At 39.1% G+C, this 12,782-nt stretch overlaps 1 protein-coding gene across 1 annotated transcript in view; it reads right to left on the bottom strand.

Moving 5' to 3' along the window:
- Positions 1-12,782, bottom strand: part of spop (speckle type BTB/POZ protein) — a 99,406-nt gene that overhangs the window by 72,125 nt on the left and 14,499 nt on the right. Inside the window, exon 2 of the mRNA XM_084925281.1 lies at positions 10,854-10,989. The gene's annotated coding sequence lies outside the window, so the exon portion shown is untranslated. The remainder of the gene's footprint in view (positions 1-10,853; positions 10,990-12,782) is intronic.

The following is a 12,782-nucleotide window of genomic DNA, read 5'->3' as shown; positions in this document are numbered from 1 at the left end:
ATTATTATAACTTTGACTTCCAGTTATTAATTAAGTCAGTTTTGTTTGTATGGCCCATAGTCACAATGATTCTCAAAGGATTTCTCAATACCCACACTATAAAAATACATTTAAAAAAATGCCTTAAAAACTCAGGCCCTCATTGGAAATGAGGCAAATCTCCAACCAACACGAGAAAACTGGCAGCAAAGGTGACACTAAGAGGATCACAAGGGGCCACAACCACCAGTTTCTCACTGGCTGTGCTCACGGCTAATGTGAAACTGATGCAGGCTGGTGACATTCATTCACTAAAATCTCAAACTTGACAGTCCAAGTGCTAGACGCTCTGCCCCAGAAACAGCATCACCAGCCCATTCCTAGACCAAAAAAAAATTAATTTGTGACAGTGCATACCAGATAATCAAGTGAATGGTTACAGAGTAATGTTATCTGGGTAAACAGTAATGTACAATCTTGACACATTATGGCAGTTATCACAATATGTACAGTAAGTTTAAACCAAGTTAGGAGTAACATCAATACGAAATAACGCTCTCCTATTACAGTTCACTGGGAGCACTGGGAGAAAGAAGCACTCCGATCTTCCTCTTCATTTGACAGCAGCAACAATGCCATTTTAAATATGTATACGATAAAACACACACACACACATTTTATATCTATCTACAAAAACAATGACTGTGAAAAATGTACATAAAAGAATCAAAGGCAGTGAATTGTAAAATCACTTTGTTTTGTTTTTTTCAAAAGCACGTATGCTCATTTGAAATTTGATACCAGCAATGTGATGCAAAAAAGTTGGTACAGAAGCATGTTTGCCACTATGTTGCATCATCTTTCCTTTTACCGAGACTGTTAGACTGTTGGGAAGTGAGGAGACCACTTGGGAAAGCAAGATGTTTTCCCATTGTTGTTTGAGTCAGAATTCAGCTGCTCACCAGTCTGGCACCTTCTTTGTTGTAGTTTCCATTTCATAATGAGCTAAAATGTATTCGATGAGTAACAAGTCTGGACTGCAGGGATGGCTGCAACGTGGCTGAGCAGCAACTACAGGGCATTAATGCAGAATGTGGTTTGGCCTTGTCATGCTAAAAAGGCTAATTATTTTGATGTGGAAGCTGAATCACAGCATGTGCTGCTGTAGAACCTGCATAATATTTATATTATATATACACTAGCATTAATGGTGCCTTCACAAATGTGAAAGTTATAAGCATATATTTTTTCCATTTTGTTTTACCTGTGATTTGTTCTTTTCACAATAGTTTTACTTTGCCTGTAGAAGCAACAATAAATGTGTTCCCAAACAAATTGTTCTTTAACATTCCTGTCTTGCCCATGCACAGATTTTCACAACAGAACAGAGTCGGATTTTAATGCAGCATTGTCTGGGGGCCCAAGAAACATGCTTATTCAGCACTGGCTTTCATCCCTGTCCTATAGCATACAGAGATTTCTCTTGCTCTTCTGGATCTTTTAAATTTCAATTCTAATTTTATTTACCTAGCACCAACTCAAAACAACAGCTACTCCGAGGTGCTTTAAATTGCAAGACTCTACAATATTAGAAAGCAAACCCCTCAACAATCACACAACCCAATTGCTACACACTTAGCAACAGTGGGAAGGACGAACTTCCCAAGAGGAAAAAGCAAGTAGAGTAGTAGAGAAAATTTGATGGCATTCAATAAATGAATGTCATGCAGTAGAATAATAAAGAAATTCTCAGTGCATCGATCATTTAATTATATTACATGCAGCAGATGAACTAACCTCCATTTTTTGGTAATTTTACAGAGTGTATACAGGGAGTGCAGAATTATTAGGCAAATGAGTATTTTGTCCACATCATCCTCTTCATGCATGTTGTCCTACTCCAACCTGTATAGGCTCGAAAGCCTACTACCAATTAAGCATATTAGGTGATGTGCATCTCTGTAATGAGAAGGGGTGTGGTCTAATGACATCAACACCCTATATCAGGTGTGCATAATTATTAGGCAACTTCCTTTCCTTTGGCAAAATGGGTCAAAAGAAGGACTTGACAGGCTCAGAAAAGTCAAAAATAGTGAGATATCTTGCAGAGGGATGCAGCAGTCTCAAAATTGCAAAGCTTCTGAAGCGTGATCATCGAACAGTCAAGCGTTTCATTCAAAATAGTCAACAGGGTCGCAAGAAGCGTGTGGAAAAACCAAGGCGCAAAATAACTGCCCATGAACTGAGAAAAGTCAAGCGTGCAGCTGCCAAGATGCCACTTGCCACCAGTTTGGCCATATTTCAGAGCTGCAACATCACTGGAGTGCCCAAAAGCACAAGGTGTGCAATACTCAGAGACATGGCCAAGGTAAGAAAGGCTGAAAGACGACCACCACTGAACAAGACACACAAGCTGAAACGTCAAGACTGGGCCAAGAAATATCTCAAGACTGGTTTTTCTAAGGTTTTTTGGACTGATGAAATGAGAGTGAGTCTTGATGGGCCAGATGGATGGGCCCGTGGCTGGATTGGTAAAGGGCAGAGAGCTCCAGTCCGACTCAGACGCCAGCAAGGTGGAGGTGGAGTACTGGTTTGGGCTGGTATCATCAAAGATGAGCTTGTGGGGCCTTTTCGGGTTGAGGATGGAGTCAAGCTCAACTCCCAGTCCTACTGCCAGTTCCTGGAAGACACCTTCTTCAAGCAGTGGTACAGGAAGAAGTCTGCATCCTTCAAGAAAAACATGATTTTCATGCAGGACAATGCTCCATCACACGCGTCCAAGTACTCCACAGCGTGGCTGGCAAGAAAGGGTATAAAAGAAGAAAAACTAATGACATGGCCTCCTTGTTCACCTGATCTGAACCCCATTGAGAACCTGTGGTCCATCATCAAATGTGAGATTTACAAGGAGGGAAAACAGTACACCTCTCTGAACAGTGTCTGGGAGGCTGTGGTTGCTGCTGCACGCAATGTTGATGGTGAACAGATCAAAACACTGACAGAATCCATGGATGGCAGGCTTTTGAGTGTCCTTGCAAAGAAAGGTGGCTATATTGGTCGCTGATTTGTTTTTGTTTTGTTTTTGAATGTCAGAAATGTATATTTGTGAATGTGGAGATGTTATATTGGTTTCACTGGTAAAAATAAATAATTGAAATGGGTATATATTTGTTTTTTGTTAAGTTGCCTAATAATTATGCACAGTAATAGTCACCTGCACACACAGATATCCCCCTAAAATAGCTAAAACTAAAAACAAACTAAAAACTACTTCCAAAAACATTCAGCTTTGATATTAATGAGTTTTTTGGGTTCATTGAGAACATGGTTGTTGTTCAATAATAAAATTATTCCTCAAAAATACAACTTGCCTAATAATTCTGCACTCCCTGTAAATGAAAAGGGTACATTGGTATACAATTCCAGTATTGATGTAGTTTTCAGCAAAGCTATATACATAATCAAGGCATAACAGAATTACTTTAATTCAGTGATAGATTTTGATTTCGGTGTGCCACCATGAGATTTTCAGAGCCCCCTTGTGAAGCATTAAAACATTTCTACAGTCAACACTGCTTACAGGAGATACTTGCCTCTAAACAAATATGCAACATAATGATCTGTATAATACTGATAGAATTTAAGGAAATCATCTAAGCACAACTGACAGTTATGCATTTAGCTGTGAGCCTTTATCTAGCACCTTTGTTAGTCTGCTTGGAAGTTGCCAAGAGACAGATAATGCCAACTGGAGGCTGGCAGTTTATAAGGTCTGAGTGTTAAGACCTTAAATGCCAATATTTGTCCCAAGGGACGGAATAATTAAGGCGTAAAGATTTAAAAGGCTTGTCACATATGGCTGGCCAGCTGTCACATCTGTCTATTCATATTCATACCGGTAACAACTGGGCCTATACTAAAGCAGCAACAGAGGATGTAATGGCTGAGCATTAAATGTCAGCAGACTGAGCTACAGTATAACTAAAGACTTCCACAAGAAAGCACCCTGAATGAGTAGAAGCCTGGCATTTAAAACAATTCACAAGCCCCACTTCTCATTTTAGACATTCACTCCCAAGTGGAGTGTTTCAAAAAGATCTATTCCCTATGGCTATACTGCACACATTCCCAGTTTTCAGTGTTACAGGAAGCAGCACTTCAGAACCAGCAGAGGGGGCACATTATTGCAGCCTCAAGTAACTCAGTAGCAAGATGTAAGAGATAGGCAAGTTTCACTTTTTACAGCATCAGCCAGACAATCTCTCAACTGAGTGATTTCTAGGTGCAAATACCTGAAAAATATCTGCAATGCCATAAACCACTGAGCTTGCTTGTCCCAGCAGCACACTTTCAGCTATTAAATTAAACCATGTAAATGCACCCTTTTTTTGCATGCAACCTCTTGCTTCGACTTCCTACCTTCATCATTGTTTCTTTCAAAGATAACCACAAACTTAAAAAAGTAATCTTACTTTAATTGTATAAACTATCATATTCTTTCATTTAGCTATACCATGCAGGACCAATCTGAAACCTTCTTTGCCATTTAGGTATGATTTCTTGCTGGTCAGACATCAAACTGCATGCTGAGGCAGGAGAAAAAGAGAATTTCTATGTCTGGATGATGAAGGCGTGACTTTATGGCCTTTATGAACTTCAAACAGCTTGTTTTGGTCCAAATCATAGAACAAGTTGTGTCTTTGTTGCATTTATAGAATGGTTACTTTATGATAACCATAGATAATTTTCAATTCAGCCATAATTTATCAACAAAAGCCATGTGGGAGGCAAATTATTCAAAACAAATCCAATTTTAGTCCATGTCACTTTAGCTGAGCTTTGTGGGCTTGAAGTCTTGGATCTCTGTTTATACTGAGTTTTAACACTTTTCTTGTGCTCTTTCGGAGTTTAGAAATACCCATGAATTGGAAAAGGCCTTTTATTGCATCTCCAGTCCACATTTGCCCTTTTTTCATTTTGTTATGCTTGGCTTTTCAAGCATGAGTAAGTACAGGCTATCAGATGACAACATTCTCCTTATAGCTATAAAACTGCAGTTCAGGGTCACGTCTTGTAAATGAAGGTCCAACTCCTGAAAATCTGTGTTTCTGCTCACTTGAAGTCTATTTTCAGACCTCTTGGTAAGTTTTTAACGCTTTCACTTGACTTTAAAATATTTTGAAAAATGAACAAAAGAAGTTTGCAATAAGTTGCATAAATGGTGCAATCATAAAATTCTGAGACTCCATCATACCAGAATAAAATCTTTCCACTCTCCCCTTCAAGATCAAGATCTTCTAGCCTGAATCCAGTTCCAATGCTAATTTTAGATTCCTATGTTGCAGTTCCCTTGTACATCTCCGATTTCAATTTGAACCCAAATAAGCCCAAATTTGACTGAGGATCATCAATGCTGATAAGAGAGCAATTTTACATTGGGTTTGGAAGCTGTACACCTCAAAGGTGGAACTTCCAGTCAGAAGCATAACCAGGACCACTTCACTGGGTTTTTGAACCACGAACTTTTCTCACTTTGCCTTTACATTATTATCTAGGCTTTCAAAACACCAGAGTAAAAATGGTGTTTTCTTGGTTGCACAAGGGTCATTTTTACATAGAATTTCAGTCAGTCTGCAGCTATGAGTGCAACTCGTCTGCTCATCGAAAAGTAACAAACACACAAACCTGAGTTACTAATGTTTGTAGCAGACAGTTTACTCTAAATTGTGCTAAATTTAACACCAAAACCCATATCTTACATATCTTGCTGAAAAACCTAGAGTGACGTGTGGTTTAATTGACATGGCACACTAATAGTATCTTCACAAAGACATGGATGGCTCGGTATCTCACATGAATAATGTTTTGTGTTCCTTTGTACATTTCAGCTGTTACACATAGTGCAATAATTACAATATTATATGTAATAAAAACACACTCAGGTAGAGTGCATGATTTATCCAGAGTCCCACACCACAGGACTGCATACAGTGCTCAGCAATTTCTAGCAGAAGAGTTCACCCTTGTCTCATAAACATATTGATTCTTATGCAGTTTTGTTTAATTTATCTGAACCGTTTTCAGATAAAAGCAATGTCTAGAACCTGTAGTACTTTTAGTACGTTATTTACACTCTCAGTTTTGAGCAATAAATTTGCACTGCTCTTGGTAAAATGCAGGTCATTAATGGAATTAACTAGCTCTGTTTGTTTATAAATGTCTAAATTGTAAACTTATCCATTTATTTAGTATTCTGAGATTCTGCATGGTCTGCTGGTGGTGAGTTCCCCACTGGCTCCCATACAGCACTACAGGTCTGTAGTAGATAGATTTGCAACAGATATCACATTTATCACAACTAGTCTCTATATCAAACCTATTCAAATGGCGGCCCGCAGGCCACATGCGGCCCAGAAGCAACCTGCGAGTGGCCCTGCCTGTGGTCCTGGCAGAAACACAGAGAAAACGCAAAAAATTAATCAATTAATTTAAAAAAAAATTAAAAAATTCCTACAGCGTAGTGTAGACTGTGAATGCAACACTCCTAGTAGCCTAGCAATATTTAACCCACAATGCACCGTAATGTAAATATATTAAACTATCATTGTAATGTATGATGCGACAACAGCATGTCTTTCTCAGTCCAAAAGCGTAAATTGACAATGAAAACTGTCGGTTTAACCCTGCATGGACTGATAAATACTTATTCATTTTACCACCAAATCCAAATGCCAAACCTATGTGTTTAGTTTGGAGTGAGTGTGTTGCAGTACTTACGAAGGCACCACAATGACAAACACCAGACTTTCTACACAAACTTTCCAGAGCGATCTCAGGAGAGGGCTGCAAAAGTACAGTTTAATTGCGAGTTTAATAATCTTACAAGCGGAGTTGTACTACCATGGTGAGGGTCCTGTACAGCCCAAGAGAGAGCTGCAGCAGCTTTCCTTCGTGTTTGCTTCTTGGCAAGAACAGCCTTTCACAGATTCTGAAACAGTGAAATACTGCATGCTGGCCGTGGTGGATGCGGTGATAAGTGACAAAAAAATTAAAGTAAATGTGACATCTGCTATTAAAAACGTACCCCTGTCAGACAGTTCAAATATTCGTCGAGCTGAAGTTCTGTGAAGTTCTGGCGTCAGACGAGTTTGAAATGCTGTTAGATGACCTGAAGAAAACTGATTTAATGTCTATAGCAGGAGATGGGTTCACAGACAGAACTGATAATGCACAGTTGTGCCTATATGTCCGTTTTTTGGATGGAAAATTGCTCGGCTTACTACCGTTAGAGGGACACACAGCTGGCGAAATAATGTTTGAGAAGATTTCAGCTCTTTTTGAGGAAAATGGTCTGGATATGAAGCGTGTCTGTATACTTGTGACAGATGGGGCTCCATTCATGGCAGGAAAAGTGAGTGGTCAGCAAAATATTTATTTTAATTTGAAAGGGAAATATCAAAATGTTTTAGTATTATCATTATTATTATTTCAAATGTGCAAAAAAAATAGTTTAGTTATACCTCCCTTTTTTTTTTTAATAAATGGACCTTTCAGTGTGCATTTTTGAGAGGTCACCACATTTACAGGGGGAAAGAGGAATAAAAAAATTACTTGTTTTTCAATACAGTTGTGTGGGTTTGAAATTGATCATGATCTGCTGCTTACTGGCTGCAAAAAAAAAAAATATCTGGCCCAAATAAACTCCTCGGTTTGAAAATCTGGCCCAACTAACTTCTTAGTAGTTGAATAGCCATGCTCTATATTATTGTAAATAGACTAAAGGAATCAAAAACAGATGCAACTGAAAATCAATAGCAGATTAAACTGATGAAACAGCAATGAGACAGTCAAAGAAGGCAACTGACTATAAGTGGTTTCAGAACTGCTCCCTGCCTTTGAAGCGACCATTTAAAGACAAGGACATGACATGGTGCTTGCACATGGTCAAAGAAAAGCTTTGGTCGCACCATGGTCAGCTACCACAGCCATTTAGTGTAAATAATTCAAACGATGGCACATGATAGCATTTTCACATGCTAGTATGTCATCATACTAGCTCACCATTGTATATAGACAGGAAAATAGAAAACACAGGAGCCTTTTGGCTAGACTAACATTTCTTTAACCCTACTCACCACATAAGCCTTTGTTTTAATCCTCTTCACTTGAATAACATTAAAATGTTGTGTGCATCACAGAAACACAAGTAGTGGCCATAAAGAGACTACCAGAAGGAACCTTAAAATAACAAAAATAAAAAGCAGCAATGCTGAAGGTATGAAACACATGAGTAGATGAACTCTAAGGGGAGATCAGCTAAATTTAACTTTAGAAATGTGTTTTATACTCATGGGCAAAGTCCCAGACCTTTACGATGGCACCTGATACAATACAACAGACCTCAGCTGTTTTCACACATAAACTCAAATGCTGGGAGAATTGGTTCATGGCTTTGTTTAAATTTGCCTTTTCCAATATGTACTAGACAACATGTTATGTGCCACATATTGTAGTACATTCTCACTACATTTGCTCTAGCCAGAATGCTTCTGATGCATTCTCACTACAGGAAATACTCAAATTTGCGTGACAGAAATGCCACGATATAAATCACTTGATGTAGATTTGAGACAATTATGTGGTTTTTCTAACAAGATCCATCAAACAGACATTGTACTAAGGAGCTGGCAAGTTAAAAGTCTGTTTACTCCAAGATCCCAATATGTTGGACATTTGCACCTGTCAATTTCCAGTGAAGTGGTTTTTTTTTGGGGGGTTTTTTAAGGTAACTGTGTACTAAGTATATTCCCGGGATCTTTGTTATATCCTGGGTTTGTAGACGATCATGTGTTGGAAAAAGCTTGTGGGTGGCAGGAAGCTGCTGACAGAAGTGAGTGACAGGTCAGGTGAGTGCTGTGGTCTGTTCAGGCATGCAGATCCAGCTCCTCTGACTGATCTGAAGTGGCTTCAATTAACTGAAGCAGCCAAGTGTAAGGAAGGGGACTGGGGAGCATGGGCCCCAGACAAGCCTCCTGACAGATTTGGGAGGGGGGGTGGGGATAAGATGAGTGGAGCCTTCTGACAGGTCCTCTAATACTCCACAAATTCCAACCTTTCTCCATCTCCTCTTAGCTAATTACTAAGTATCCATATGGAGACACTTGTCACTGTGATCACAGCAAATTGGCTGTAACTACAGGGTCAGCAAAGACCGTTATTCACTTATATATAAACACAAGAACACACACAGAATCCAACCATCTAATTTTGCAAGAAAACAGAACACACACAATACTTTTCTTCATCTCCAATACTAAAACTATTTTTAGTTTCATGGGAGAAGTGAAGTTACCACCGAGAAATCTAATATCACCGGCACTGCTTCATAACCATCTGAAAAACCACATTCATGTTGATTTTTCATGATGCTCTTTCTGTGTGATAATACAGAAAGGAGGTGATTAAAATATCCCAGCATTTCTCAACAAATCCTACACAGAGATTTAATTTTCATGGGTATACACAGCAACACTGATGTCAAGAGACACTGCCAAATGAAATGTTAAATAAAAAAAATACTCTGAAATTCACTTCTGAATGTATGAAAGTAAACCACACACCAAACATGTGGGAAGAAAGAGAAAAGGTTTGAACTGTATCTTGGAATTTTTGTATTAATGTCAACACCAACCTTTGCTTTGAGCTTAAACCCAAAGTAAAAAAATAAATAAACGTCTTATCTTACATGTGATGAAGGAGTGGAGAAGCAGACTGATCTGTACACTAGTAGGGCAAATTAATGCATTTATCATTTACCATTTCGTCATCTCAGCAAATACAAAACAAGTATCTCATAGCCTCTAAATGGAAAGAGACTGCTACTTTACACTATTTTCACCAAGCTTTTTTCCCCCCTTCCTTTCTTTCCGTCTTGCTGTTCTTGCTACTTTTACACTACCTAATTAAGAAGTTTGGTGGGGGAAGCATGAAACACACAGGACCACATACTTTACCCTCAAGGATTTATTTTATTGTTCCTCTGTTTTTTTGGTCTCCAATGTTGGCACATCCTCTATACCTCCACCCTTATTTCCCTTTTTTCACCTTTTCAGTCTTTTATTAGAACTGGGTCCAAATTCTGCTTATAAATGACAGATGAATACTACCTGAAATGTCTTATCGAGCTGCCATTTATATGATCAAGTGTCTGCTGCTGTCTCTATTCTCTTGCTATTTGGTATTCCTTCACTGGCAGCCTTTAGATCTTCTTTCACCTTCATGCTTTTTGAAGGTTTGTGTTTTCTATCCAAACCATCAAGCTTATTTCTTATGCTGGACCATCCACTTCCTCTTACCCATAATTTGATTCAAAGTTAGCCTTATGAGAATACTGTAGGTGTTGGTTTCTTAAACAGCTAAACAAAATGTAGTTTACTTTAGAAGAAATGAATTTTTTTCAAGCCAAAACCTGTTTGAAAACACACACACACACACACACACACACACACACACACACACACACACGAAGACAACTAAAGTTGTTCAGAAGTCAAAAAGGCAGCATTTCAAACTTAAATGAATGTGAAATTGCCTGCTTTGAAAAATGAGTACAGAACACATGAACACAAAGACTCCAATACTTAAACAGTTGTTAAAAGTTAGCTAAAAACACTTGGTTTAATAGTGCTGTCATCGGCTTGAGATCAAAAGTGGTCATTTTAAAGTTTTATCGTCATAGACTAAAATTGCCTCTAACAAGCCCTCTTCTCCACTTCTCCTCTCCCCACCCATGGCAGATTTGCAATTTCCCAATATTGGTACAGACCGATGCCCCCCCTTCCCTCCCCCAGATCCACACCTCATTTGGTACTCACCTAGATCAAAGTACCTCGCACATCTGTTCCGCTTGCAACTGCCACAACTAGCCAGCTGGACTCTCTCCGTCAGGTCTTGCTGTCTGTAGGTGTGTCAGTACTGCTCGTCTGTCCAAAGCCAGAGCTTCTTGGCAAGCTGCAAACACAAACAGCGAAAAGAATCAACAAGACTGTAGTTGTGAGAGTGAGCGTGGGTGTGAGCCAGTGCCTTATCATAGTCTTGCAAGAGACTCCTTGTCAAGTTGACTGTTTGTGTGTGCATCTGTTATGTAGGAGACTTGAATGCAGAGTATTCCTGAGATAGAGCGAGTGTGTTTGTGTGTGTGTGTCTGTGTGACAAGATATTACAAAAACACATGTTTTACAGAGACTGTACTAAGGTTTACACAGCGAGGCGGAACAAAGCGGGACAGGGGCCCACCTTCCACAATTACACGCAGCTTTAAAATACTAATCCAAGCACAAACTGTATCTGGACTGTATCCAAACAGCAAACCAAAAAGCCACAGGTGTAAACAGAGCAATAAAGCAATGCAATCTCAATCCCACAAATGAAATAGTGCTGCTTATAGCAATAGCATTCAAAGCAGGATCACAGCAAAGCAGGCTTAATGCTTCCCTGATACTTTTTATGCTATATTTACAGTGACCCATAAAAGTGGATAAAAATCTTTGTAGATAAAATTCACCACGTTAATGTGATGCATAAAGGGCCCACACAGAGCCCGATAGCAAAACAATCATCTGACAGAACAGACCCACGGTGGCTTCAACTCTGCAGTGTCATTAAAATCCTCCAAGTCTAATTGTCTTTCAAATACCACCTCTACCTAAATAAATATGACCAAGGACGCTTACTCATACTTCACATGCCTGCCAACCACAGATGAACAGGATTTCACAGAGCAGACTGGGTGTGTTTTGCCAACCATTACTGCAGAAAGGTCTGCAGATTGTGACAAAATGTCTCAAGCTAAACAGCCACGGTGATGCACTTTGTTCTCATAATAAAGCCAATCCATAAAGATGTCTGACATTTAACATGCAACTAGAGAAAGCTGTGTGATTTAAGTCAATTTACTTTGACACTGGGATCATAAAGAATAAAACAGGATTTTAAAACAGGCGTTGAGTGACTTCAAACTACGGCAATCCAGGGAGTGACAAGTTGCCTCAGAAGTGTAATAAACTGCAACTCTAAGGCTAAACACTGACTTATATTTGGCTCAGAAATACTGCACCGAGAGTGTTACTTTTTATATTTTGGTGCTTTGTATTCACGACCGGCATTCAAACTGCCTGTGGGCTTTTACCTCAGAGAGAGAAAAGATGATCTGCATGAATGAATGAAATATCTTAAGATCCCTGTGTTTACACATATATACCAAGGAAATGTCAATCAGATGCAAAATACAAAGGTTGAGCCCTGAAAGAAATGTCAAAAAGGTAGTCTGGCTCTGTGATGTGTGAATGGGACCAGCACCATTTGATCAATAGCTCACCTGAAATGAATACAAGATTCGTTCTTACCGACTCAAAACAGCAGATGTGGACTCCAACTCAATTTGTCACAAACTTGGATGAAACCGTTTCAGCTGATAAAGTGGAGATTGCCTAACATAACACATTTTTAAATATTTGTTATTGGTTGCTTTCCATTTGTGATGTTTATTTGAGGCTCTTCAGAAGTGTTATGCTGAGTTGTTACCACAGGAAATTACATGAAGTATAACTTGAAACAATCCTGTCAGGAGTATGAACAAACATAACGTTATGTGCCCTTCATGTTCTTCCTGTTTTTTTGATCTTGTATCATTTGCCCTGCTCAAGTCAAGTGGTCAGCTCAAACAGGAAGCGATAACAATAGGCAATACAACCAGCCATGCCACCAAGACATGTCAAGCTGACCCCAGCAATGCTGGGACGCCA

Source organism: Perissodus microlepis, chromosome 4 (genome assembly GCF_051167445.1).
Source record: "Perissodus microlepis isolate ML-2025 ecotype Zambia chromosome 4, ASM5116744v1, whole genome shotgun sequence".
In the NCBI taxonomy this organism is placed as follows: Eukaryota; Metazoa; Chordata; class Actinopteri; order Cichliformes; family Cichlidae; genus Perissodus; species Perissodus microlepis.
Note: the sequence above shows the minus strand (reverse complement) of the source record. Positions and strands in the feature narration are given on the sequence as shown.